This window comes from Lynx canadensis, chromosome A1, assembly GCF_007474595.2.
Source record: "Lynx canadensis isolate LIC74 chromosome A1, mLynCan4.pri.v2, whole genome shotgun sequence".
NCBI lineage: Eukaryota > Metazoa > Chordata > Mammalia > Carnivora > Felidae > Lynx > Lynx canadensis.
The window spans coordinates 165271206-165298370 of record NC_044303.2 but is presented as its reverse complement, the minus strand read 5'-3'; the positions used below and the strand labels follow the sequence as shown (position 1 = coordinate 165298370).

The 27165-nt window shown below is 33.2% G+C and overlaps 1 long non-coding RNA gene across 1 annotated transcript; it reads left to right on the top strand.

Moving 5' to 3' along the window:
* The first annotated feature begins 572 nt into the window (after positions 1 to 572).
* Positions 573 to 18322, top strand: LOC115506330. Its single transcript, XR_003966333.1, has 3 exons — positions 573 to 680; positions 4085 to 4089; positions 18312 to 18322. It is a non-coding gene; the product is annotated as an uncharacterized LOC115506330 (long non-coding RNA).
* The last annotated feature ends 8843 nt before the right edge of the window (positions 18323 to 27165 follow it).

Here is a 27165-nt window from a genome sequence, read left to right as displayed (position 1 = left end):
TGGAATAGCAATATAGATAAATATATTTATATATATTGGACAAAATATACTTTAAAACAAAGACCTTAACAAGAGACAAAGAAGTACAATATATAATCAGTAAGAGGACAATTCAACAAGAAGATATAACAATTCCAACTATTTATACAGCCAACATGGAGGGACATGAATACACAAAGCAGCTAATAACAAACATAAAAGAAGTAATTGATAGTAATACAGTAACAGTAGGGGACTTTAGCACTCCACTTACATCAATGGACATATCATCCAAACAGAAAATCAACTAGGAAAAAGTGGCTTTGAATAGTACACTGGACCAGATGGATCTAAGATATATTCAGAACATTCCATACTAAAACAACAGAATACACTGTTTTCAAGTGCACATGGTACATTCTCCAGAATAGATTGCATATTAGGCCATAAAACAAGCCTCAGCAAATTCAAAAAGAGCAAACTTATTCCATGCATCTTTTTGACCACAATGTTATGAATCTACAGGCAACCACAGAAAAATTCTAGAAAGCACAAATATATAGATGTTAAATAATATGCTACTAAACAATAAATGAGCCAACCAAGAATCAAAGAGGAAATAAAAAAATACATGGAGATAAATGAAAATGAAAACCCAATTGTGCAAAATCTTTGGGATCCAGTGAAAGCTGTTCTAAGAAGTAATACATTATAGCAATACATGTCTACCTCAAGAAACAAGAAAAATCTCAAATAAACAACCTAACCTAATCTAAAGGAGTTAGAAAAAGAAGAACAAACAAAACTTGAAATCAGTAGAAGGAAGGAAATAAAAAAGATTAGAGCAGAAATAAAGATTACAGACACTAAAACAAAACAAAACAAAACAATATTAGAACAGATCAATGAAACCAGGAGCTGATTCTTTGAGAAGATCGACAAAACTGATAAGCTTTTAGCCACACTCATGGGGAGACAGAGGGTGAGAGAGAGAGAGAGAGAGAGAGAGAGAAGACTCAAACAACATCAAAAATGAAAAAGAGAAATAATAATTGACACCATAAAAATACAAAGGATTATAAGAGAATATTATAAAAAGTTATATACCAACAAATTGGACAACCTAGAAAAAATGGATAAATTCTTAGGAACATATAACCTCCCAAAGCTCAATCACGAAGAAATAGAACATTTCAACAGACTCATTACCAGTATTTAGATTAATCAGTCACCACCACTACCAACAACAACAAACACAGTCCAGGAAAAGATGTTTTCACAGGTGAATTATACCAAACATTTAAAGACAATACCTATTCTTCTCAAATTACTCCAAAAATTAGAAGAGTAAGGAAAATTTTCAAATTCATTCTATGAGGCCAGCATTATCCCGATACCAAAACCAAATGAAGACACCACAAAAAAAGAGAACTACAGGCCCATATCTTTCAGATTAACATAGATGCAAAACTCCTCAACAAATATTAGCAAACTGAATCCAAAAAATATGTATAAAAATCATTCACCATAATCAAGTGGGTTATATTCCTGGGATGCAAAGGTGGTTGAATAATGGCAAATCAATCAACGTGTTACATCACATCAATAAAAAAGAAAGAATAAAAACCATGTGATCATTTCAACAGATGCAGAAAAAGCATCTCACAAAGTACAACACCCATAAATGGTAAAAATCTTTTGTAAGTTGGTTTAGAGGAAACATACCTCAACATAATAAAGGTCATATATGAAAAATCCAGCTGACATCATACTCAAAGGGGAAAAATGACAGCTTTTCCCTTAAGATCAGGACCAAGACAAGGATGTCCACACTAACCACTTTTATTCAAAATAGTACTGAAAGTCAGCATCAGCAATAAGACAAAAAAATAAATAAAAGGCACCCAAATTTGTAAGAAGTAAATTTCACTATTTGCAGATGCCAAGATACTACATATAGAAAACTCTAAAGACTCCACCAAAAAATTACTAGAATTGATAAAAGAACTCAGTAAGGTTGCAGGATACAAAATCATATATAGAAATCCATTGTATTTCCATACAATAATAATAAAATAGCAGAAATAGAAATTAAGGAATCAATCCCATCCACAAATGCACCAAAATAGTAAAGTCCCTAGGAATAAACCTAACCAAGGAGGTCAAAAACCTGTACTCTAAAAACTGTAAAACATTAATGAAAAAAAAACTGAAGACGGCACAAATCAATGAAAAGATATTCCATGCTCATGAATTGGAAGAACAAATATTCTTAAAATTTCCATTCTACCCAAAGCAATGTACACGTTTAATACAATCCCTATCAAAATGCCAACAGCATTTTTCTTAGAAGTAGAACAAACTATCTTAAAATGTGTATGGAACCATAAAAGATCATAAATAGTCAAAGCAATCTTGAAAAAGAACAAAACAGGAGGTATCACATTTCCAGATTTCAAGATATACTACAAGGCTGTAGTAATTAAAACAGTATGTATGGGCACAAAAATAGACACACAGAACAGAAATGAGAGCCTAGAAATAAACCCATGATTACATGGTCAATTAGCCTTTGACAGAGGAGCAAGAATACACAATAAGAAGAAGACAGTGTCTTCAACAAATAGTGCTGGTAAAACTAGACAGCTACATGCAAAAGAATGAAACAGGGCCACTTTCTGACACCATATACAATAATAAACTCAAAATGGATTAAAGACCTAAATGTGAGACGTGAAATCATAAAAATCCTGGAAGAGCGCACAGGCAGTAATTTCTCTGACACTGGACATAGCAATATTTTTTTTTAGGTATGTCTCCTGAGGCAAGAGAAATAAAGCAGAAATAACCTGATGGGACTACATCAAAATAAAAAGCTTCTGCACAGCAAATGAAACAATCAACAAAACTAAAAGACAACCTACTGAATAGGAGAAGATATTTGCAAACGATGTATCCAATAAAGGGTTAGTATCCAAAATATTTTAAAAACCTACATAACTTAACCCCCAAAACCAAATAATCCAATTAAAAATGGGCAGAATACATGAACAGGCATTTCTCCAAAGATGGCCAACAGACACATGAAAAGATGCTCAACATCACTCATCATTAGGGAAATGCAAATCAAAACCAGTATGAAATATCACCCCATACCTGTCAGAACGACTAAAATAAAAAAAAAATTAAAGAAAAAAAAACCTCAAGAAATGAAAAGCATTGGTGAGGATATGGAGGAAAAGGAACCTCTGTGCATTGTTTGTTGGTAGGATTGCAAACTGGTATAGCCAATGTGGAAAACAGCAAGGAGGTCCCTAAAAAAGTTAAAAATAGAATTACCACATGATCCAGTAATTCCATTACTGAGTATTTATCCAAAGAATATGAAAACACTAATTTAAAAAGATATACACACCCCTATGTTTATTGCAGCATTATTTACAATAGCCATGTTATGGAAGCAGCCCAAGTGTCCATCGGTAGGTGAATGGATAAAGAAGACACATACATATACATATAATGGAATATTATTCAGTCATAAAAAAGAATGAAATCTTGTCATTTGCAACAACAGGGATGGATCTAGAGAATATAATGCTAAGTGAAATAAGTCAGAGAAAGACAAATTACATATGATTTAACTCATATACATAATTTAAGAAACCAAACAAATGACCAAAGGAAGAAAGAGACAAACCAAATAAACAGACTCTTAACTGTAGAGAACAAATGATAGTTACCAGAAGGGAAATGGGCAATTTGGGATACCTATGTGGTTCAGAATGAACCTTTGAGTTGCTAGCCTTATTTTCTTGGTGGTTCTCTATTCTTCACAATTAGTAGTTAGACCCAAGTGAACTAGGCAGTTTCTTCTCTGAAATTTGGAATTGCAAGACCATTAATTAGCTTCTTAGTGTTGTTACATCTTAATACATGAAATAAGAAGTGGCTGCCTAACGTCTGTATATCCATGTGGGTCAAACAGGAGAGAAACTTAATCCAAAAAGAAAGAAAATTTGTAAAATCTAATACAGAGAAAAAGGAACCTAATATACAGAAATAATACTCCATTCTCTGTGAACTTGGCTTTCAATTCTGCTCTTAGGTTTTGTCAGATACCTCTTGAACCATATATAAGTATTACATCTGATTAAAAGTACATACAACTGAAATATTTTGTGTTTAATATTCCAAAGTCTCACTACTTCATGATAAAGAAGGTAAGATCCTACATGAATATGAAAATATTCCAGGTTTATCTTAAATTAATACTTATTTCATAATTCATGAACCTGTTTGATACTTAAATTTCAAGGAAATGGACCCAATGCATACTCAGAAATAGTCATACAGACCTATCTTGACTGATAAATTATTATTTACATTATAATTAAAAACTAATTTTTATAATAACTAACAGTATAGATATAACTCTATCAGCACAGTGTCCTGACCTAAAGTAATTATTATGTTTTGAAGAATACAAAACACATAAAGTTCAACAAATTCTCTAATATATTGCCATGCATTAGTCCTAAACTTCTCTTCTTGCTTAAGTGTGAACTCTAAGGGACCTTTCAAGTAAGCATCAGTGGAGAAATGGAGTTTCTGATTAAAAAACTTAAGGTCATTTTAGTAAATTTAAGAAGCAGAGGAGAGGAGAGGTGATCTTATTGGGAAAGCAAAGGAGGTAAAATTATTTCCTCCCATGAAACTCTCTTTCTTCTTTTCCATTTATAAGAGGTTACAACTTTAAGAGATAAGTATGATCAGAGTAGACATATGGAAAAAAAAACCTGATGAGTAGTCTAGTCTGTACTGAAGTTTAGGTATTACATACACTACAGGAGTAAAATGTATTTTTAACAACATGAATATGAGGATTTTAGAGCAGATTACTTAACCAGCATTCTTGCAACAAGTATTTAGGGAGATTATATGCCAGAATGTATAGGTAAAAAATATGTTAGAAATTATAAATGCCATGAGTAAATGGAAAATAGAAAATGGCAACTTTTGTTTTATTTTATGGGATCTCGGACTGGGTCTGGGTTATATAGAGAGTTATTAGGAAATGTCTTCGTATTTGGCAATATGTGAGCTAAGATATAACAAAGGCGAAAGAATCTCACATAAAACCCAAGAATAGAATAATAATGTATTACATGGTGGGGGGAGGGCGGTGAATTGTAAGGAAGAATAGAAGGGATACATTTAGAAAGGAGGTGCTATAATAAATGATTTTGAGGGTGAATAAAAATTTACTACTTTAACATCTTTGAGAGACTCTAGTAATGATGCGGATTGCACTGTGATGTTTCATTAGATGTGAATCTTGTTTCTTTTGAATGTGAAATCATGTTTGAACCTAACCACAAGTTGACCCAGCTTTATTTGGGCTACATACTGATTGTTTCAAAATAAATTTTGGCAGATATATTACAGACTTCTGCACACCTACTGCTGTTTATACTCACCTGCCTTTTAACTGTATTGATTTTTTTATTTGCCTGTTTTTTAATGTATAGGGCTTTATACTTGTATCAATTAAACTTCATCTTGAGAGATGGTAAGTATGTAACTTCAGCTGATCAAATTCCTTGGAGTCTTGTTTCATCATCCAAATTACCAACTAAAGTTCATTTTTTCATATCATGTGCAAATTCAGTAACATGAAATCTATATTCTTTCTCCCTAAAAAAATTAATGAAAAATTTAATAGATCAGGCTATATACATAGCCAGGAGATACGTTTCTCTCAAAACTCACTTTCAGAGTGAAATTAAACTAATTATCAGATCACTAGTAAACTACTTCAAATATCATCAATGTCACTCAACTCATTTTTCCATCTTACTCACAAGAGGATTATGGAAGGCTTTACCAGATGAGTTATTGAATTGTGAATATGCTTTTGATGAGGGAAGTTTGAAAAACCATTCATACTGAATCCATGATGGCTCCCAATGAAGAGTAATGCTTTTTGCTTTAAATGCTCTAAAAAGACTACATTTCCAAATACTCCCTAGCATTGTGTTCAAGTTAATGGTCTATATTCAAATCAATCAAAAGTATATCACCTCTTTCCTCACCTAAATTTATCTTCCTCATTTCCCAAGACTTAGTAAATTTGAGTGTTTTAAATAGCCTCGTCTATAAGACTGCATCATAAAAACAAGCTGGGATTTATTCAATATTTATTTGAAGCAGTTAAGAGCTAACTTAAAACTCTGCTTGTCTTAGGCATCATTTCCATATTACCCTCACTAGTTTTGCCTATTTCCATCTGAAAATCACCTTGACAGAAAATAGTACAAAATACTAAATGGATATGACTAAAAAGTAAAACATTTAACATTAACAAATATAAATAAAATAGGTCATTAGTGATCTAAGAGTATAAATTAAGGCCGTACAGATAACAAAATTATTCTAAAACGACTACCTATACTTTATATTCTTTACTATTCTTTACTATCTTTACTACCCTATATATTTTTTTTCATTTTTTTAACGTTTATTTATTTTTGAGAGATACAGAGACAGAATGCGAGTGGGTTAGGGGCAAAGAGAGGGAGACACAGAATCTAAAGCAGGCTCCAGGCTCCCAGCCATTAGCACAGAGCCCAACACAGGGCTTGAATTCATGAGCTATGAGATCATGACCTGAGCTGAAGTCAGACGCTCAACCAACTAAGCCACCCAGGTGCCCCTATAATATACTTTATTAGTAAAGTACTATTAGTATTAGTATTAGTATTAGTATTAGTATTAGTATTAGTATCAGTATAAAGTATTAGTAAAGTACTGTTCTTTACTATCCTATCATATACTATGGGAAGAAAAGTTAGAGTTTATCAAGCTGCGAATAATGGTTAAGTCTCAGTGCATGCAGAGATACCTAACAAAATGTCTGATCACAGAGATTCCGTATCTTCTGGCAAAACAGGATTTGTGAAATTATTATTTTCTTCATATTCTGTGAAACAACAATTATTTAAAGAACTGACATATATGTTGTGTGTTGAAAAAGATTTTATGATTGATATATATTTGTAACTATAATTAATGCAGAGGAAATATAATCCTAAACATTCTGGTTAATGACCTCTTACAGTATTTAAGACTCGATGCATCCCAAAAATCTACTTTAAAAATAAAAATCTGTATTTTGAATGTTCTTCAACTTAGCACAAGCATTTTTAAATATCCATCTTTATGTTGGAAAATCACTTGTATATAGAATAGAACATGTGTTTCCCCCAGAGCTGTCCTTGCCCTGGGCTTCTCACATAATTGCTGTATTCTTTCCCAACTACCCATCCCTGCACTTGTAGTTCAACAGATAACACAGGTTGCTGGAAAAAAGTCGAGTGGTGATGAAAAAATAGGTCCCGATAGCTACATGAAACTCCACAGTCATGTGAAGATCAAAGTTCCAAACTGTCTTAGTATATTTTTGATCTTTAAATAGGCACATTTAAGTTGTGTCCTCATGGGACTAGAAGATTGACTATTTTGACTAAATTGGTGATGTTTTACACCATTGTTTTTTAAACTTAGCTGAGCCTCTGCTGCACAAACAAGGCTGGCTACAATCAGTTTTGTGTTTTTTGTTTGTTTTTGTTTTTTAATGTTCTATAGACACTGCCAGAAAATACCAATCTAGTTTCACATTTTGCAACTGGCTTTTTATTGTTTTTGTTATTTTTTTATTAAGGCAAATCTTATTTACAAATACTGTAAAGATTTCATTTCAATAAACTAAATTTTTATTTAACTGATGATTTTTACTTTCCTTGAAAAAAAAAGAAAATAAACATGTAACTCCTTTTGAAAACTTCACCTTGTGATAAACAGAAGTTAAATGATTAAAAATGTTTCTGCTTACCAAAATACTTCTAGGTTTAGACTTCTGTAGGTAAATGAAAAGGGAAATATTAGTCAAGGTACTTTTTACAAAAAGTTTTGAATAGAAACATTGTTAGCTTCTTCCTCGCCCCATCATAAAAAGATCAAAGGATTTTTGAAGCTAAGAATAATGCAACTCACATTTAAGATAACTACTGGTCGGAGGAAGCTTGAAATCCATCTCTACAGTCTGGAAAAGGCTCTATTGTGCATGTACCCAAGGACAGTGATCTGCTTTCATCATATTGGCAGAAAATCACAGTGAAGAGATTAAAGTATGACTATTACAAAAATAGTTCTGCTTTTAACAGCATATTTTATATATATTTTTGTGTCATTTACAAATATATAAAGTTTGAGTAATATGGTAATTTAATCCTCAAAGGAGATAAACACACAAACCCACATCTTTTACAAAGTTCTTTATACCCATCAGAAACTTCGTATTCCTTTCCTAAATGGAATTTAATCATTTATTTGATTTCATTTAAAAATGAAACTTTTAAAAGAGGTTAGAGTGGAAGAGAGCCAAAGCATAAGAGACTCTTAAAAACTGAGAACAAACTGAGGGTTGATGGGGGGTGGGAGGGAGGGGAGGGTGGGTGATGGGTATTGAGGAGGGCACATTTTGGGATAAGCACTGGGTGTTGTATGGAAACCAATTTGACAATAAACTTCATATATTAAAAAAAAATAAAAATGAAATTTTTTATCAAATTAAACATTTATTGTGTATAATTTAGAAATCACTGATACATAAAAAGAAGTACATATTTCCATAAATTCCTAACTTAACCTCCATAAAAAACCACTGTGGTGTGGACTTTGAGCTCTCTCTCCCATTATTTACACATATAATGCATATTATTTTTAAAGAAAATTATTATGCTTTAAACTTAAATTTTTTTATATAATAAGAACTGTATAATGAATACTGTTCCATGTCATCAAATATTATTTTACAATATGATTTTAATTGCAGAATTTTAATTTACCTTATAAAGCAGCTTTAACTAACCATGTAACTTTATTTCAACTTTTGAATACAACTTCTTGTCTGTAAATTAAATCCACAAGATGATGTTATAAGGAGATGATAAAAAGTGAAGCAGTTAGATTTTAATAAATACCATTGTTTCCTAACTTCTTCCTAAACATATTATACTGGTTGATTTAACAAATATTTTAAAAAAGATAATCTTACAAGCACTAAGGACATTTACTTTTCATTATGAATATACAATCCTTTTGATATTATGTAAGGAGCTTAGAGATTAAAAAACAAAAGTTCTGTAAATGGAAAATAGCATAGTTACTTCAAAAAATACAGAAAGAAAGAAAATAAATTCAGCCTGTTTTTATTTACTGCATCCATAGGAATTAAATCTGATATCATCCCTAAAATTTATAAATTTGCTTTAAATAGCTAATTATAACACCATCTGATATCCTGAGAAGCTCAAACTCTCCAGTTCAAAACTTTCATCCAGGAATCTCAAAATTCAATGAAGGCATTCTCCTGCCTTTTCCTATGGGTTTATACCTTCCTTCTGCACAGTTACAGAGAGCTGTCAGCAATTCTGACATCACTGATACTGTCTCCAGGTTTAGAACTCACTGGCTCACTGGGTTTACCTCTTCTAGTTATTTCTACATTGCCTTCTTCAGCAGTTCCTCTGGAATTCAGGTTCGTGTGTAGACTCCAATCCAATTATCTCCTTATCCTTTTTTCACTCTCTGTCTCCCTTTCTCTCTGTTTCTGCTTTTGTTCTGTCCATGTCTCTCCTCTGTGTTTTATTTGGGTCTCAGGTGAAAATACCTTCCTTAGTGTTTCTGTCCATCCATCTCTTAAGTTCAACTTATTTTAGACCCGTGTGACATTCAAACTAGATATGTTTATCAAAGCTCATCTTCACTTGGTATCTAAGGCCACACTTCTTTTATTGCTTTAAAACACACACACACACACACACACACACACACACACACACACACACACACTAGAATGAATGCTTCTAACAGTCTCCCTTTTCCAGAATTAATTTTTTCTACTTATAACTTTTGCTACAAACTCTAGTGTATAATGAATGGTTTACACATTCTTAGATTTTATTTATGGTCTGCATGTGTGTGCATTTGACTTCTGTTTCTAATTTTAAATGGCTGGAATGCAGAGATTAAATCTCTTTTACTGTTTGCATATAGAAACTAAAAGATAGATAAAAATAATGTTCAAAATACAGTAAGATTTTTGTGGGTTTTTTTGTCACCACTAGCTCACCCTCTACATCTACAATTATGAAAACTTAATTTAACCATGATTTCAAATTCTTGTAATATCAAAAACTCTCAGAGGAAAATATATTATCATCTAGATGAACAAATATCAAAGAATATTTTACCTTTTCCACAAGGATGGAAACAAAAGACTATGAGTTTTTCAATGGCTATCTTTTGATCACATTTCTTTATTCCTTCCAGAGACCCCCACAGGCTTCTGCAAGGGCAGGCAGCCAGGGAGGCTTTGTGTTCTCGGGGCTAAATACAAGGCAAGATCATTAACAAGATGCAGACAAAAATGAAGCAGCACATTTGTAAGATAGAAAGGGGAGTCAGTTCCTTCTCCTTCATGTCAGATCCAGGCCTTGGCTATCTGACCATAGTGCACATTATCTAGACCATTTATCATACAATATAGAAGCTGGTGTAGGAATGTAGGCTCTGTAGTCAAACTGGGCCAGATGAGTTACTGACTTACTGACTCTTAGTAGCTTCAGGAACTTAACCACATCACTGAACTTCTCTGTGGTTCAGTTTGGGCTCTGCAGAGTTGGAATAGTAACAGTACCCACTTCTTAGCATTGTTTTGAGAAGTAAAAGGGTGTGAAATACCTACAATAGAAAGTGCTCAGTGAATGTCTGTATCATTTGCCAATTTCAAGCAGAGAACATTCCTCTTAGGCATGCAAATATGTAAACACCAAATACTGGAATAGAGATAATTTTTGTTCACTTTCTTGCTTTATTTGCCTCTTAGTGATCTAAGTGCCATCATTTTGTTTCATTTTGTTTTTCAGTTGTTAAAAAAAACTTTTGCCAAACTTTAATGTCTTTAAATAATAATATTATTCAACAGTATTTTGCTAACTGCTCATCTTGCTCAATTTGAATCTGTTTTCCCAATGTCAGCTAGCCTTACACCTTTTCCCTCCAGGAAATTTTAATTTTTCTGTCAATACCATCATACAAAACCAAATAAATTAATTTTTTTAACCTCTTCCTACTGTAGGAGGACCCATATTTGCAGTTATACTTACCATCTCTCACTGCGTATCACAATCACCTAGAAAGATTGTAAAAGCCCTTCTGCCCTGACCCAATCAGTATTTTTAGGGGTAGAGTCTGGACTGTGACTTGTTTTCATTTCCAAAGGTAATCCAAATGTGCAGCCAGAGTTAAGAGCTTGTAATGAAGGGAGCATTGAAAACACTGCCTCTCCTTTCAAGGGGGAGTCAAAAAATTTTAGCAACTGTTAATTATGCAAAAGTTTTTAGTCTACCAAGATACATACTGGGATAATGAAGAATTGGAAGAGTCAGGATGACTTTAAAAGAAAACTGTCCAAAAGAAAAACTCTTTAGGTTATTAGAAATTTTAAAATATTAATACAGTGCTCTCTACTTACTTCATCCATAATGCAACTAAAGTAGAAATAATAAAAGTCTTTCAATTCAATACAAAAACCTGCTCCAGAGCAACTTCCAGCTTATTTCACTTTCATGTTTTATGCTGCATTTGGCAAAGGCTTTAACCATATATGTTGCAGTTGCATTGTGATTGGTGTAGCTTGGTGTACAACTGCATATCATAAATAATGGAAAAAGGACAAATTGACTTTATAGATAACATAATTACCTACTTTAGGATCAATTAAAGCAGTAAAGATGTTAAATTTACCTGATGTTCCCATTAATTTGGTACATGGTCCCAAACAACTAAATGCCACTGTACAAAAACATTCAATTTACCATATGTTGCAATTCTAATGTAATTGCCATTGATCACTAAGTCACATTCTCTTTGTTGGATGATTAACAAGTGTAGTAGCAGTCTATTACTATCCAATCACCACCAGTTATATACAGTATAATGAGAGAGGCAATGCTTATATATTACCAAATAAAAACATATTAACAAACTACTCTGTTGATGGTGACTACAAAGTGCATTTCAAAATTGATCCATTTTTCTACTAATTTTTTTGTCTTTGTCAAGAATTCTTTATTTCTCTTATTCCTATTTCTTATATTTGGTGGAAAACTGGATGACATTTTTTGAATTTTAAGAACCCATTCTCAGTACATGTTTACAAGGTATCAGGCATCTTCTTAGAAAAACATTTCATGTCACAGCAATAACAAAATGATGCAACTCATCTCAAACTAAACAGGCCTCTGTTGCATCAAATACACACAGAGTGCTAACATGTGGCTAAGTCAATTCATGGACATGCTGCAATATATGAAATGTATGATTCCCTCCAGCTCCCATGCTTCTATAAAGCAGTTAATCTGTGATCAGTTGGTACATTTTATAAAGCTTAGAACTAAAATTTTAGAAGTGCTAGCTAACACTGGATATACCCTTCACCAGAAGATCTTTACACCAAATTGCTGCCATTTGCATGAAGCTAGTTGAGGAAGAATATCCATCAGCACTAATGAGGAAAGGGTAATTGGCAACTGAGTGTGCAAGTGATCAGTGATACCTTTTGAGCAAGGTCACTCTTTATGTGCTGAACTGAGAATTCTGCAGTTCTCTGTTAATAGCAGGTGAAGGAGCCCAAAGAGGCCTGTATTAGGCCAGTTGGCTTCATTGAATCACCCTGTGAAGGTAACATCAGCTAGCAAAAAAGAATCCCTGACTTAACCTCTGTTCTGTAGCATTAAAAAAGAGACAATGTTGGATTTTAAAAGGTAAAAAAAGAAAAGAAATCTAGCAAGCTGTTCACCTAGCATCTAATGGAATGGTAGGACCTTTGTGGGGTCACTGATCCCAGAGTGTGTCCCTGGCTTTAGAGGCAATGAAATTCAGTTTAGTCAGTTCACCCAAGGATGACTCAATGTCTCAATTCCTTGATTATATGTGAGTCTTCAATTTCAAATTCCTGCACTGTGATAACTCTGGTCTAGATCCCCATAATCTTTGATTTAAATTATTGCAATACTTTGATCATTGCAATAAGTCTGTTTTATGCATGTCTTCCTCTCATCTATTTTATACCCTATAATAAGAATGAACAATCTGAATTTCAAATCCAGTTATGGCATTTGACAGGTTAAAGATGTATAATCCCTAATATGCTTTTAGATAAAGGCCAAGAATATTATTAAGGTGTAGAGAGCCCTCTTGTTCAGTTTGTCTACCACTTCCCTACTTACCCTGTTTGATTAGATATGCAAAACCTTTTTCTGTCCTCCAGGCACACCATGTTCTCCCAGGTGTGGGCCTTCATAAATGTTCCTTTGTCCTTGTCCTGCCATCTTATCTGTAACTCCTACTGATCTTTCTTATCTTCCCACCTGTTGTTTCTTCAGGGAAACTACTTTGCCATGATCTTCTATGTAATTCTCCTTGCTCCTTCTATGTGGTTCTATAGCTCCTTGTGAGCCCTATTGTAAAACACTTTCCCACTCTCTAAATGATATGTTTGAGTATTTATCTCTATCTATAATTGTAATCTCTTGGATAAAAATATATACATATAAGTCCTTGGAGGGTTGTGTTTTCAGTAGCATATCCCTAGGACCTAGAGCAGAATATAGTACATAGTGGGCATTCAAAAGATGTTTGTTGAAAGCACAAAAAAAGAGTGAGCAAAATGTATTTGATAAGCCAAAATGTATCAAAGACTCTCAAATGTATCAAAGAGAGGATTCTCTCTCTCCCTCTCTCTCTGCCCCTCCCCTTCTTGTGCATGTGCGTGTTCTCTCTCTTTCTCAAAATAAACTTAAAAATATAAAAAATAAAATTCACATTCTTTATAATTTTGAACTATTATATTGTCTGTATATTCATTTCTTGTTTTAATAAAAGTAATTTCAAAATAATTTAAGCTTTTCTAGAAGATGGCATGATCTTGAACTTCAATTACTATATAATATTGTGATACAAATTATACTTTTGGTCAATAATTATTTAGATTTCTAAAGTTATTCTTGCGCTTTTTGGCTAGGAATGTGTTCAAGTCTCTATTGTGATTTTTAAAATAGCTTCTTTGATTCCATTCATAGTACATGTCTTACCACTTCATGTTTCCCTGTGTGCCTGCCTATAATTTCTAATTCATTGTTTCCAACCTGCTGGAGGTTCAAAATCCAGATCACCAGGCTTGACAGAACTACATATAAACATAAATAAATGATCTGATTGGAATACTGGTATGATACCTAAGCTTTTACACATTACTGTGTACAGATACATACAGATACACTCATAGACATATATTACAGAAGTACATATTTTCAGGGGCATTGCATTAGGTTTATACATTTCTAAGCACTAAATATGAGTTGACTAGAAAAGTTTACAATAGTCATTTAAATTCACATCTGTCATGATGTATATTTTAGAGCTATAGGCTACTAAAAATAACTTCCTAGAAATTTCAAGAAGATTCAATAATTTCCCAATGATAAAGTTCTTGTTTCTGAAAGGGTGTGCATTATTTCACAACTAATGTTGTCTAATTCTAGAAACACAAGTTTGACATTAGATCAACTGAATTATATTTAAGTCATTTATGAAATCATCATGTCAGTATAGAACCTTGTGGCTCTTAAGAAATCATGTATGAAATTTGCACCTTATTTTTAACATATAAAGTCCCCTAGGCTTTAGTAATGACTAAAGAGAGAAATTGCAGATAAGTTATGTTTGTGAAAACATCTCTATGCAGTTATAGTTCATAGGAGCACAACCACCTTATACCTATCCAACTAAACTGCAGTGACATGTGGCAAACGCTTGAATGAATGGGCAAATTGTACATCTTTAGTAAGTACCAAAAAAAGGTTGCATCCTACCAAAACAATGGACTTTGTTTTCATAAAGATCTGAAAGGAGAAATATCACCTCATTGTTCTTAACTTCTATTATCACAAAAATGCTTGCATTTAATTTTAGATCAGGATACCTCAGATGAATATACTACTAGCAGATGCTTTGTGTGCCTTTGCTGCCCCCTTAAGACAAATAAACAAATAAAAAGCTAGCAAAAACCTGCAGTATCCTGATTTAGTCTCTTCAGAAACCTGTTCCTGTCTCTCTTTAACGTATACACACACACACACACACACACACACACACACACACACAGGTATGTGAAAGGGGAAATTAAAGATTATTGGACAATTAAATCTGTGTTTTGACTCTTCTCTATAATCAATGAAAACATTAGTTTGTTTACCAGTATGAGAAAGCCATGTATATTTTAGGTTCTATCAAGTCTGAGCTCAGGACCTATTTTTGTTAGTACATTTTTGTGATTTTTCTTGAAGTAGGTAATTGAGGAAAATAGCTTTTTTTTTTCATTTTTATGCCTTAATTATAACAACTGAACTCAAGACTTTATAAGCCTTAGCCATCTAAATAAAAATATATGGCTCATAAGTGTTTTCATAAGTATTATTTGAGGAAAAGAAACATCATAGTTAAGATGATGCATGAAATAGTAAATTTTAAATTAAAAAATACAGTTATGCTAACTGTTTATAAATTTTGAAAGGGGACAGATCATAATGTGATGTTTGCTATTGGCCTTATTTCTAATTCAACAGACATTAGAATAATTCTGGGTACAATTTATCCTTTAAACGAGGTTTTCTCTGTGGAGTGCATTAATTTTTAATGAGAGGAATATTTAGTTTTATTTAAAAGAAATCAACAAATTTTATTCAATAAATAAACATTGAGCAAAGCATTACAGCCAAGACTGAGTTACTATAAGGCATATCTGCATTTATCAGAAACATGAAGCAATTATGAAGAGATGCAATCTGAAAATACTAATAAAAGATACTGAAATTTTCTAAACTCTGTAATATATTATTATCATGCTGACACAATAAAAAGACACAATCGTGTCATTTTTCTTTCAGCTTCAAAAATTTAACTCCTTATTAATCTCAATGAGAATATTCAATGGTCATCAATATCCTTTTTTTAACTTTTAATTTTGATTATATAAAGGAAATATTAGATATTAGAGGAAATACTAATATTTTTAAAAAGTACTTGCTGGGAATATGTAGTACACTATACTGAAGACTAAATAAGATGTTTTATAAATGTGTACTTTGGTTGTTATTGCAACTGCCATATTTAAGCATAAAGGCTTCTGCAGCTTATGTATGACAAAACATTTCCTCTATCCTTTTTGTTTTATTATCCAAACAATTCTATCACACATAAAGGAATATAAGTTATTTATATCTATTGCTTAAGCAGAAGTGTTCTTAAAATAATTTGTTTCATAATTCCATACTGAAAACAGAGTGACTTGCAAAGAAAGGGAAGTGTTTGTGTGTGTCTACATGTGTGCGTGTGTATGTGTATTTGTGAGTGTATGTGTGCATCTCAAGGAGTTAGTATACTGAGCAGAGCTGGAAGAAGAGTGGTGTGGAAATCCTCAGAATGGAACATGTCAACCTGAAGGAAAACCCTTTCATTCGACAGAGGGAATGGAAGTAAAAGGTTCTAGAAGGCCAAGACAAGCCTGATTCATATTGGTCATAGGGGTTGATGGTACAAAGAAAATCAACTTGAATTATATTTGTCCTAGGTTTTCTGACTTTCAGGTTCAATTCCTGTGAAACCACTATCTCCTTACTGCTGCCATCGCCTCTCTCTTGCCATGTACAGAAGATTAAAAATGCTGTCAGAGCTGGGCATACCCAATAACCACAGGCAGGCTTTGACTGCAAGCAAAAAGCTATATCAATTCCCCTTTGCATCTGCATCAAGTACCAGAGAGCAATCAGATATATCAGTGAGAAGCCTCAGCTCACTGTGAATGAACTGACCAGTTCAAGCAGGATGATTCCTAAGCTGCCTTGCCAGGATGTCCAGGGCACCCAGTGGGTTTTTTAGTTCTGCTACTAAGCTAGTACTCCTGAAAATGATCTGTTAGTTCCTTCAATGGACATTCTGCCTTCTATAAACACAACTTAAATGTTTCAATGTGAAACAAATGTGTTATCATTTAAGAAAATAGTACTTTTTGACCTACAGTTATTTTTATGACTATTATAATGTTTATTCAGGATTATAGAGTATAAAGGGTATTTTAAAATTGTTCTCATTTATCATTACACCAAGTCTATGTAGCATAAATCAAAGTTATTATCATTGTTCAAATATTACGAAGAAAAAATAGAAGCTTTTCAAAATGGAAATGTAAAGTATATCGTAAATGTTCGAGCTGATAGCCTCTAGAGTGGAAACCGCCTCCCTCAGTTTTGACCACTGCATTTGTCAGATTAAGATAAGCTATGTTGTGGTAACAAATAAACCCCCAAACTTTAATGGAAATCAGTGATATGTGATTTTGTTTTCTCCTTTATGTTACATATTTATGAACAGTCAGCTGCATGTTTTTCACTTTGAGACCAAGAGCTATGGAGTCATCTTATCTGCATTATTAAAAGAAACAAAAATGATGGAAGAAATTAATGACTCTTAAATATCCTGCTCAGAATGACAAATATCTCTTCAGTTTATATTACACAGGTCTAAACCAGTCACACAGACAAAACTGTTATCACTGGAATGTGCTAAGCATTAACTTCACAGGGAAGGCACTACAAAGTCACAAGGTCAACGCAGCCAGACTTGATATCAATAGTGTGTGAAGGGTGTTTTCCCTTTCTTCCACAGGAAAACAGAAATAGGTGATGAGAATATATAATCTTCCACAACCATCAAGGTGCCGAAATAACTAGGAGGCAATTACTGACTAGTACATGTCAGGATAGCATCCTAAATGTGAAGGCTCAGACTTACACAAAAAAGAATCTGGGCAAGAGAACTCTTAAGTTCATGTCTCAACTGCAAGCCTAATGCACGAATGTTTAATCTAGATAGTGAAATGAATCTGGTGTATGTATCTAGGGAGGAAGCTTGATATAATAAATTACAAAATTATATTTTGGAAGTCCCAATATTATATATATGATGTGTGCCTCATACCTATTTTTTTTTTCTTTCTTGTCTTTAATAAAGTCTTTCAGAAGTTTTAGATGTCTCCTACTAAACAAAGGAGTTTTGTGTACTACCGGGACAGACAGTTAAAGCATGAGTTGTATGTGTTAGCAATCTGCTTGTTAATGGCAGGGAAAGCGAGTGAAAGACCTCAAGGAAAGATAAAATTCAGAGTGAAAGAGGCAGTGCCACTTGTTCCTGCTACTTTATTTCTGGAAATACTCCTTCCAGTGTTAAACATCTGCAAATGAAAATTTTATTTTATTGAAAGAGGCAGCATGCCCCTGTGCACCCTCAGGAAGTAAAATTAACCCTATAAGCATGTGAAGATAAATAATTTTAATCACAGTAAAATATGAATTGCATTTTCAGAATTATATTTACAAAAAGTTAATAAAAATGCATCTATACAATGGCTTTACAATAACTATTAGAAATCATAGGTTTCTCATAACAACTTCAACATCTCCTTTCTTTGTATGTAAAACAATGACTGCCAAAGCATAGGATAGTATAATTGAAGTGGCCAAAATTAAAGAAGATTCAAATAGAAAAGCCTATTTTTGTTATCACACATTTTTTTTTTCCAATTAGAACTTGAGTTTCCATCACTTCCAGGCTCAAGGTTTCTAGAAAATGTGACAATCGTTTTTATCAGGGCCAAATATTCTCAAGTGTTAGTGCTCAGAGAGCTCCCTCAGCACAGGTCTGTTCCACTCTCAGTATCTTTCAGGTTTTAATCCTCTTTTGATACAGTAGCTGAACAGAATGGGGCTCATGAAAATGAAACCTGGGAAGGTCTTCATATAACTCACACTGAGGAGTATAATTGAGCTTAGCTTTTCACACTGTTCTAATTATATGTATTCAGTCTTCTTGCTGCTTGGAAAACGTGGAACTCTGAATTGAGGCTATTTTGCCAGAGAGATGGAAAATTCTCAGACACATGTATCATGATAAACAATTATGCATACATACCTCTGTATTAGGCATTTCAAAGTATAGCTATTTGATATTTAAAACATATAGACATTTGATATAGGTACTTGATACAGGCACCAATTACTCAAATTAGAATTTTAATAACATAATCGCAAATTTTTGTCACATGCAATCAAAAGCACTTAATAGCACTATACAATAAAATTAAAATAGATTCATTTCATATTTGTACTTTTATTCTTTTGCTAATCTGAGTGTGAGCTTATCATTTTATTAAGAAATAAATGTCATGAAAGACAAAAGTCTTATAATATGATTTGAAATTTCATAGTGATGTTTGTGCCAGTGTTTCTTAGCATAAAATGCTCATCAGTGTTGTGCAGGAAAATATTAATGTCAAATTCATTTAGGAAAAAACTGTGTTAAGTGAATATACTTTAAGTATATCTCAGAGCCTTTAATTTTTTTAATATACATTGTATTTTCTAAAAGAAGACATTCTGTGTAGTATTTCCCAAATTCCTCAGACCACTTCCTTCAAGGATTTTTTTTCTACAAAAAGATTTTTGGTACACATTACACTGGGAATACACTGTGGTGACTCACATTTCATATCCATACCCAGAGATGACCCTCCAAAGCCAAATCTGACTACAGCTCTAGAGAGAGATAAAAAGTTGGTGAAATCACCTCGGCCCAGAGGTCTAGACTTAAACTAGAAAGGGCTAACTTGGATAAAGACAGATAAAGGAAGTAATTTCAAACTTTGTCTTCCTAACCATCCTGTTTATTTCTCTAAAAGCTAACGTGAGCCTTCAGATTCAACCGAAAATTGACCTTGCTCTTCAGTGTTTCCAGGATGGAACTGACCGTGCAATAGCTTTAATGCACAGTCATTCCTCCCTTCCTTATATTTCTGCTGTATCCATCTGTGCTCTACTCTGCTTACTCATTTGGACTTATCATATGTAATGCTGTATTCAAATATTCCATTGCAATTAAGAGGGCATGCTGAGTTCACATAGTCTGACTCACAATCTTAGTTCCATCACTTAACAGCTTCATGGTGATAGATAAATTACCTAACCTCTCTAACCTCCATTTTCCCGTGTGTGAAATAGAGATTCCTTTTTCAGTAGAAAAGATAAACTAGATGAACAAAATAACCAGAATGGCATTTTCATAAATCCTGTGAAAGAACACCTTTAGATACAACAATATATGCTTAAACACTTACACCCAATAGACAGAATAAAGAAAGCTTCTTAATGGAAATCTAGGTGAATAAAGACTTCCATTATTTAACTATTATAAAACTCAAGATATTTTCAGTTGCAAGCAAAATAAAACCCAAGTTGAATTGGCTTAAGCCAAAAAAGAAGTAATTTAATGGCCAATATAAACTATAATTCATGGGTAATTCTGGTTTTAAGTATGGCTTGATTCAGGTCTCAAACAAATTTGTCCATCCCCATCTGAGCTCCAATTTCTCTACATAGGCAGCATTCCGGCTTTGTGTGGTCTACCCCAATCCTATCCCACTTCATCTATCTCTAGTTTCAGGCTCTCATGCTCACATTAATAAAGTAGAAAAATAAATTCCTTGAGAATATATGCCATCCATGTCCTAGAGTCACTTATTCTTATGAGAATTCACTTATTCAAATGAGTTCACTTTCTTATCAATGAAGAATTACTGACTGCTTTAACTCTGAGTCTAACGTCCACCTCTGGAGTGAGAAATGTATTTAAACTCATATGCAGAAAGAGACAAGGAACTGGTGCGGTGACATATAATGGGAAGGAAGACCATAGGTAGGGCAGTGAAAACAACTTTCCTGATCTGGTCTGCCTCCTGCCACATTTGCTTACAGGTAACATATAAGAACATGATAAAGAGAGTTAACCAGGGCACCTGGGTGGTTCAGTCTGTTAAGTGTCTGACTCATGATTTCAGCTCAAGTCATGATCTCACGGTTTTAAGAATTTGAGTCCTGCATCAGGCTCTGGGCTGACAATGCAGAAACTGCTCAGGATTCTGTCCCCCTACCTCTCTGCCCCTGCCCCACTTGTGCTGTCTCTGTCTCTCTCAAAATAAATAAACTTAAAAAAAAAAAGAGTGAAGCAATAGCTTTCGGCTAGTATATACTTTCCCAACTACTCAATGTTTTGGCAAAAGTTCAGTTTATCTTCAAAATATTTAGCTGTTATTTTTGGCATGATGAGATATTTTTTCTAGATCAATTTTTCTCTGTTTAATATTTTAATTGCCTTGTATTGCTAAACTCAATAATAACTAGCAATGTGGAGGAAGAAGCACAGAATTATGTGTTATCAAGTATACCATATTTTAGTAGCAAATTTTTATATAAATAAACCTCAGAAAATAATTAGTATTAAATTACCCTTTCAATCTTACATGGACACTACAGTTCTAGGGAGCTTGGCTTCTCTATCATGACATGTTGTAATTTTGTTTTATTATTTCAAATACTGGTGAAACATAGACAAAGAAAAAAAGTGGAAATTCAGCAGATGCTACACGTCTATTTATAAATATATTTGTGTATTAACCTAACTAAGGCAACATATATAAAAGGTATTAGTATGTAACAACTGTGGGAGACAAAGTTCTAATATAATATTTTTTATGAGTTATGAATGTTTTTCTGTTGCTATAATTTTGTATGCATACATATCTGATATCTATTTAAAATTCATAGGATATTTAAGTTAAGTATTCTATACTAGTGTGTATTAAAAGTTAAAAAAATGTGGAAACGTTTTGCTCAGAGACAGTCCTAACAAAGGGATCCAGAAGAATATAAAACAAATAGAAAAAAGTTCATTCATTCATGCATCCACTCAGCAAAATTAATGAGCACTCACTATACAAAGTACTAAACATGTACAATAAATTTATCAGGATTGAGACATGCATAGTGCTTACCTTGAAGAAGTGTATTTTTTAGCGGACTGTTACTTTTTGATGAGTGCCTACCATCTACTAACGTAAGCCCTGAGATACCTAATAATAATATTGAATATTTGATGATAATAATAATAATAATAATGAATATTTGAAGGTGCATACATTCAAACAACTGAAAATAAACATACAGTACTATTTTAGTGTGAATACATGACAAATTTTTTTTTGCAGGGTCCTGTGGAGTTAATAAGAGATGCTCTTAAAGACTAGAATGATGGAATCATTTCCTGACAAAACTGAGTCATAAGGAATGAATAGCAATTCTCTAGGGCAAGAAAAGGGATAAATTGTTCTAGGTAATAGAGGAGAAAGAGGAAATAAAAAGGAGTCACATATTAACTCACGTCATTAGGCAATCTTCAAATGTTTAGTATAACTGAGTCATGAATTGCAAAGAAAGAACTGAAAAAGGCATGACTGACTGATGTAGGCAGAAATCAAACCATGGAAACGTTCCTAGCAACTCAAAGGGTTTTATTTGAAGCTATAGTAAACCGCTGAGATTTTAAAGCCGAATAGCATTTATTTATGTGAAATATCATGCTGACAATGGCATAGTGCCTAAACTGAAAGAGAGCAAAAATAAAGATATGGTTATTTATTAGAGAGGTATATCAGTTATTTAAGTGACAAATAATTGGAGTGGGAAGTAAGCCAGTAACTGAGGAATAGTAAAAAAGGGGCTAAAATCAGGAAATATTCATGAGTGAGAGTTGAAGAGTGAGGGTTGGCAAATAGGAAATGGTTGTTTCTAGTTTTCTAATATGATAGAAATAATTTCCCCCCTTGTATGGCCATTAAAGAGCAATCGAGCATCTTGCATGTAGGAGCTAAGTAGGAACTTAGAGGAAATGTATTATTTACGATAGAGAACAAGGTTTATTAGTGACCAATTAGACTTGAAAGATTTTCTGCCATCTGATTTAATATTATTTTATTAAAAATATTCATGACATATTTTTACTTTTTAAGTGTGACGATCAAAGAAATAACTTTAATAAGTTAAATTCCACAAAATAGTATTAAACGATTTAATATATTTAATCAAATCTAAGTATCCTTGTCCAAGGTGTCTTTCCTTTCATTGATCTGTTTAAGTTTAGTTCTTTGCCTTGAAGTCATATTTCAGATGTGCACACAGGTATTTTGCTTTTTCTTCTGTGGCAAAGACAACATTAAGACATGAAAGAAGACATTAGACATAAAAGAAGACAGGTAATAGTTTAAAGCCAATTTTATTTTCAAGTCCCCATTTGGTAGTCATTCCTCCTGACTGTTCCTGAGCCACAGAAAAATGTCCAGGTGTGGGAGACAGCACCTGTGAAATTTCAAATGAGGATGAATGAGGGTGTGTAGCTTATGGAATATATCTACCCTCAAACCTACAGTTGGGGCCTTATTAGCAAAATATGAGTTAAAGCTAACCAAAAGTAAGTACAGCAGAGTTTTTATTGTTTTATTTTTAGAGCAAATAATCACCACTTTAGATGGCTTAGATATGTAGGTTTTCTTTATAATTTTTTTTTTCAACGTTTATTTATTTTTGGGACAGAGAGAGACAGAGCATGAACGGGGCAGGGGCAGAGAGAGAGGGAGACACAGAATTGGAAACAGGCTCCAGGCTCCGAGCCATCAGCCCAGAGCCTGACGCGGGGCTCGAACTCACGGACCGTGAGATCGTGACCTGGCTGAAGTCGGACGCTTAACCGACTGCGCCACCCAGGCGCCCCTGTAGGTTTTCTTTAATGGCAGCCAGGAAAGAGAACAAATTCAAAAATTGGTCTGAAAAAATGTTATTGGGGCAGGGGAAGCGCTGAAGTACATCTTTACTATGCTTATCATTCTAGTGACTACTTGATGAGTATACTTATTTCAAAGTCAAAAAACTTGAATATAAGACCAAGGAGCACCTGGTTAGTTAGTTATGCAGTTAGGCGGCTGCTGCAGAGGAAAGTTCCATTCATGGTTCAATTAAGGAAGCAAGAATGATAATACAGGATCGGGTGTGCTATATAGCAATTTCTGATCACTACAACATATTTATTCAGAGGGTTGGGTTAGAAGAAAGATGGATAAAGGTGTATGAGGAAAAAACATATTTAAGTAAGTAACTATCATCAGCAATATGATTTCCTTGTCTTGAAGATGTTATAAAGCATACATAGTTAATTTGATCAGGGACCATTGATCACTTGTCATTTTTTCAGGTGGTAGAAATTTGATCAAACTAAAGATTTCTATGAGTGGCTCAAAAGACTTAAGAATCTGTGTTAAATGTACCTTTGCTCAAAGAATGTAATGTTAAAAACATGTTTTTACTCAGTAAATTTTCTATTCATGTTTTTAACAAAAAAAATTTAGAATACCTAGTTCTGTGATGAATAACAAGGATTTCTTGTATCTTCTATACATGAAACTACGCAAATCCTTTACACCATACATAGAGTAGCAAATTCAATATGATTACAACCGTGTGAGTTCTAAATAATATTAACTTTCAGCTGTGAATGTGGTTAGACTACCTACACTTTCACATCCTGAAAATGTTGCCTCTTTTCTTCTGTAATTAATCTGCTTCATAAGTAGGTGATCTCAAAGTTTATGATCAGGATGTTTTCTCAAATTACATTATCACTTTTAATAGTCTAAGAAGAAGAAAGGAGTTTGCTACGTTTGTTTACCTCAGTGAATAATTATTGACAAACAGGGTTGGATTTCTAGAGAAACTGAGTTTATAAAATTTGACAACCAGTGAAACTTAAATTTAATTACAAAATACCCTGAATCAAGTTGGGTCTGATTTGGTCCTATTTCAATGTAATAAATACAACACTATTTTTTTGTTTTGTTTTGTTTTGCTTTATTATTCAGGAATAGTTTTGATGCCATCGGCCCTTTCTATTACAAAGTTTCACTGTTTCCATTTTAATATCACTCAGACCAATAAAACGATGGCCAGACACTTGGAAATATTTTTAATGGCAAAATAATAAATAATTTTAGAGAGGAAAGGTACTAGAAGAACAAATATTGTTTCAATGTCTATACTACCCAAAGCAATCTACACATTTAATGCAATCTCTATTCAAAGTATCAACAACATTTTTCACAGAACAAGAACAAGCAATCCTAAAATTTGTATGGGACCACAAAAGACCCTGAATAGCAAAAGCAATCTTGAAAAAGCAAAACAAAGATGGAGGTACCACAATTCTGGATTTAAGTAATATTACAAAGCTGTAGTGATCAATACAGTATTGTACTGGCACAAAAACAGAATAAAAATCCAGAAATGAACCCACAACTATATGGTCAATTAATCCTTGACAAAGCAAGAACGTATATCCAATGGGGAAAAAAAAATGTCTCTTCAACAAATGGTGTTGGGAAAACTGGGCAGCAACATGAAAGAAAGAAAGAAAGAAAGAAAGAAAGAAAGAAAGAAAGAAAGAAAGAAAGAAAGAAAGAGAGAGAGAGAGAAAGAAAGAAAGAAAGAAAGAAAGAAAGAAAGAAAGAAACCAGACCACTTTCTTATAGAATACACAAAAACAAATTCAAAATGGATTAAAGACCTAAACCTGAGACCTGAAACTATAAAAATCCTAGAGGAGAACACAGGTATTAACCTCTTTGACACAGGCTGTAGCAACTTCTTTCTAGATATGTCTCCTGAGGCAAGGGAAACAAGCAAAAATAAACTATTGGGACAACATCAAAATGAAAAGTTTCTGCACAGTGAAGGAAACAATCAACAAAACTAAAAGGCAACGTACAAAATGGAAGAAGATATTTGCAAATGGCATAGCTGATAAAGAGTTGGTATCCAAAAAAATATAAAGAACTTATAAAACTCAATACCCAAAACCACAAATAATCCAATTATAAATGGGCAGAAGACATGAATAGGCATTTTTTCCAAAGAACAACATAAGAAACAACAAGTGTTGGTAAGGATATGGAGAAAGGGAAACTCCCTTGCACTTCTGATGGGAATGCAAACTGGTGCAGCCACTCTGGAAAACAGTATGGAGGTTCCTCAAAAGTTGAAAATAGAACTACCCTACAATTCAGCAATTGCACTACCAGGAATTTACCCAAAGGATTAAAAAAAATACTAATTCAAAGGGATATATGCACCTTGATGTTTATAGCAGCATTATCTGCAATAGCCAAGTTATGGAAACAGCCCAAATGTCCATCAACTGATAAATGGATAAAGAGCATGTTATAAATACACACAATGGAATATTTCTCAGCCACAAAAAAGAACAAAATCTTGCCATTTGCAACAACAGGGATAGAACTAGAGAGTATTATGCTAGGCAAAATAAATCAGTCAGAGAAAGACAAATATCATATGATTTCACTAATATGTGGAATTTAAGAAACAAAACAAATGAGCAAAGGAACAAAAGAGAGAGGGAGAGATGCAGACCAAGAAACAGACTCTTAACTATAGAGAACAAACTAATGGTTGCCAGATGAGAGATAGGAGGGGACATGGGTTAAATAGGTGATGGGGAATCAAGAGTACACTTACCATGATGAAAAGAAAATAAAGAAAAAGTAAAGAAAAATAACAAGTAATGAGCACTGGGTATTGTATGGAACTATTGAATCACTACACTGTACACATGCAACTAATATATTTTATGTTACTAACTGGAATTTAAGTAAAAAGTTAAAAAATATTTTTAAATAAAATATATTTGGACAAAATTAGATAACTATTCACATTTTGGATAACCTTACCCTCACAAAGTCAGGGATTCTATAAAAATAGAATGTCTAGTCTAAGACAGTAGAAGAGCCTACAGAAAAATTGAAACAAAAAGTCCCTTTGTTTAAAATGCTTCATGATATTGTCATGTTTACCACTTAAATTATTTAAAAAATATCTTCACTTTCCAAAAGTAAACAGGTATTTCTGTGATTGTAACTATGTGCCATTTTATACATTTCTTATTATCCACAGACCCAAACACAAAGAATAATTAATCAAGAAAAAATGTTCTCAGTAAATAATAAATAATTCCTTTATATTTTTCATTACCAATTTCTTCAATATTCTTATTGTCTTT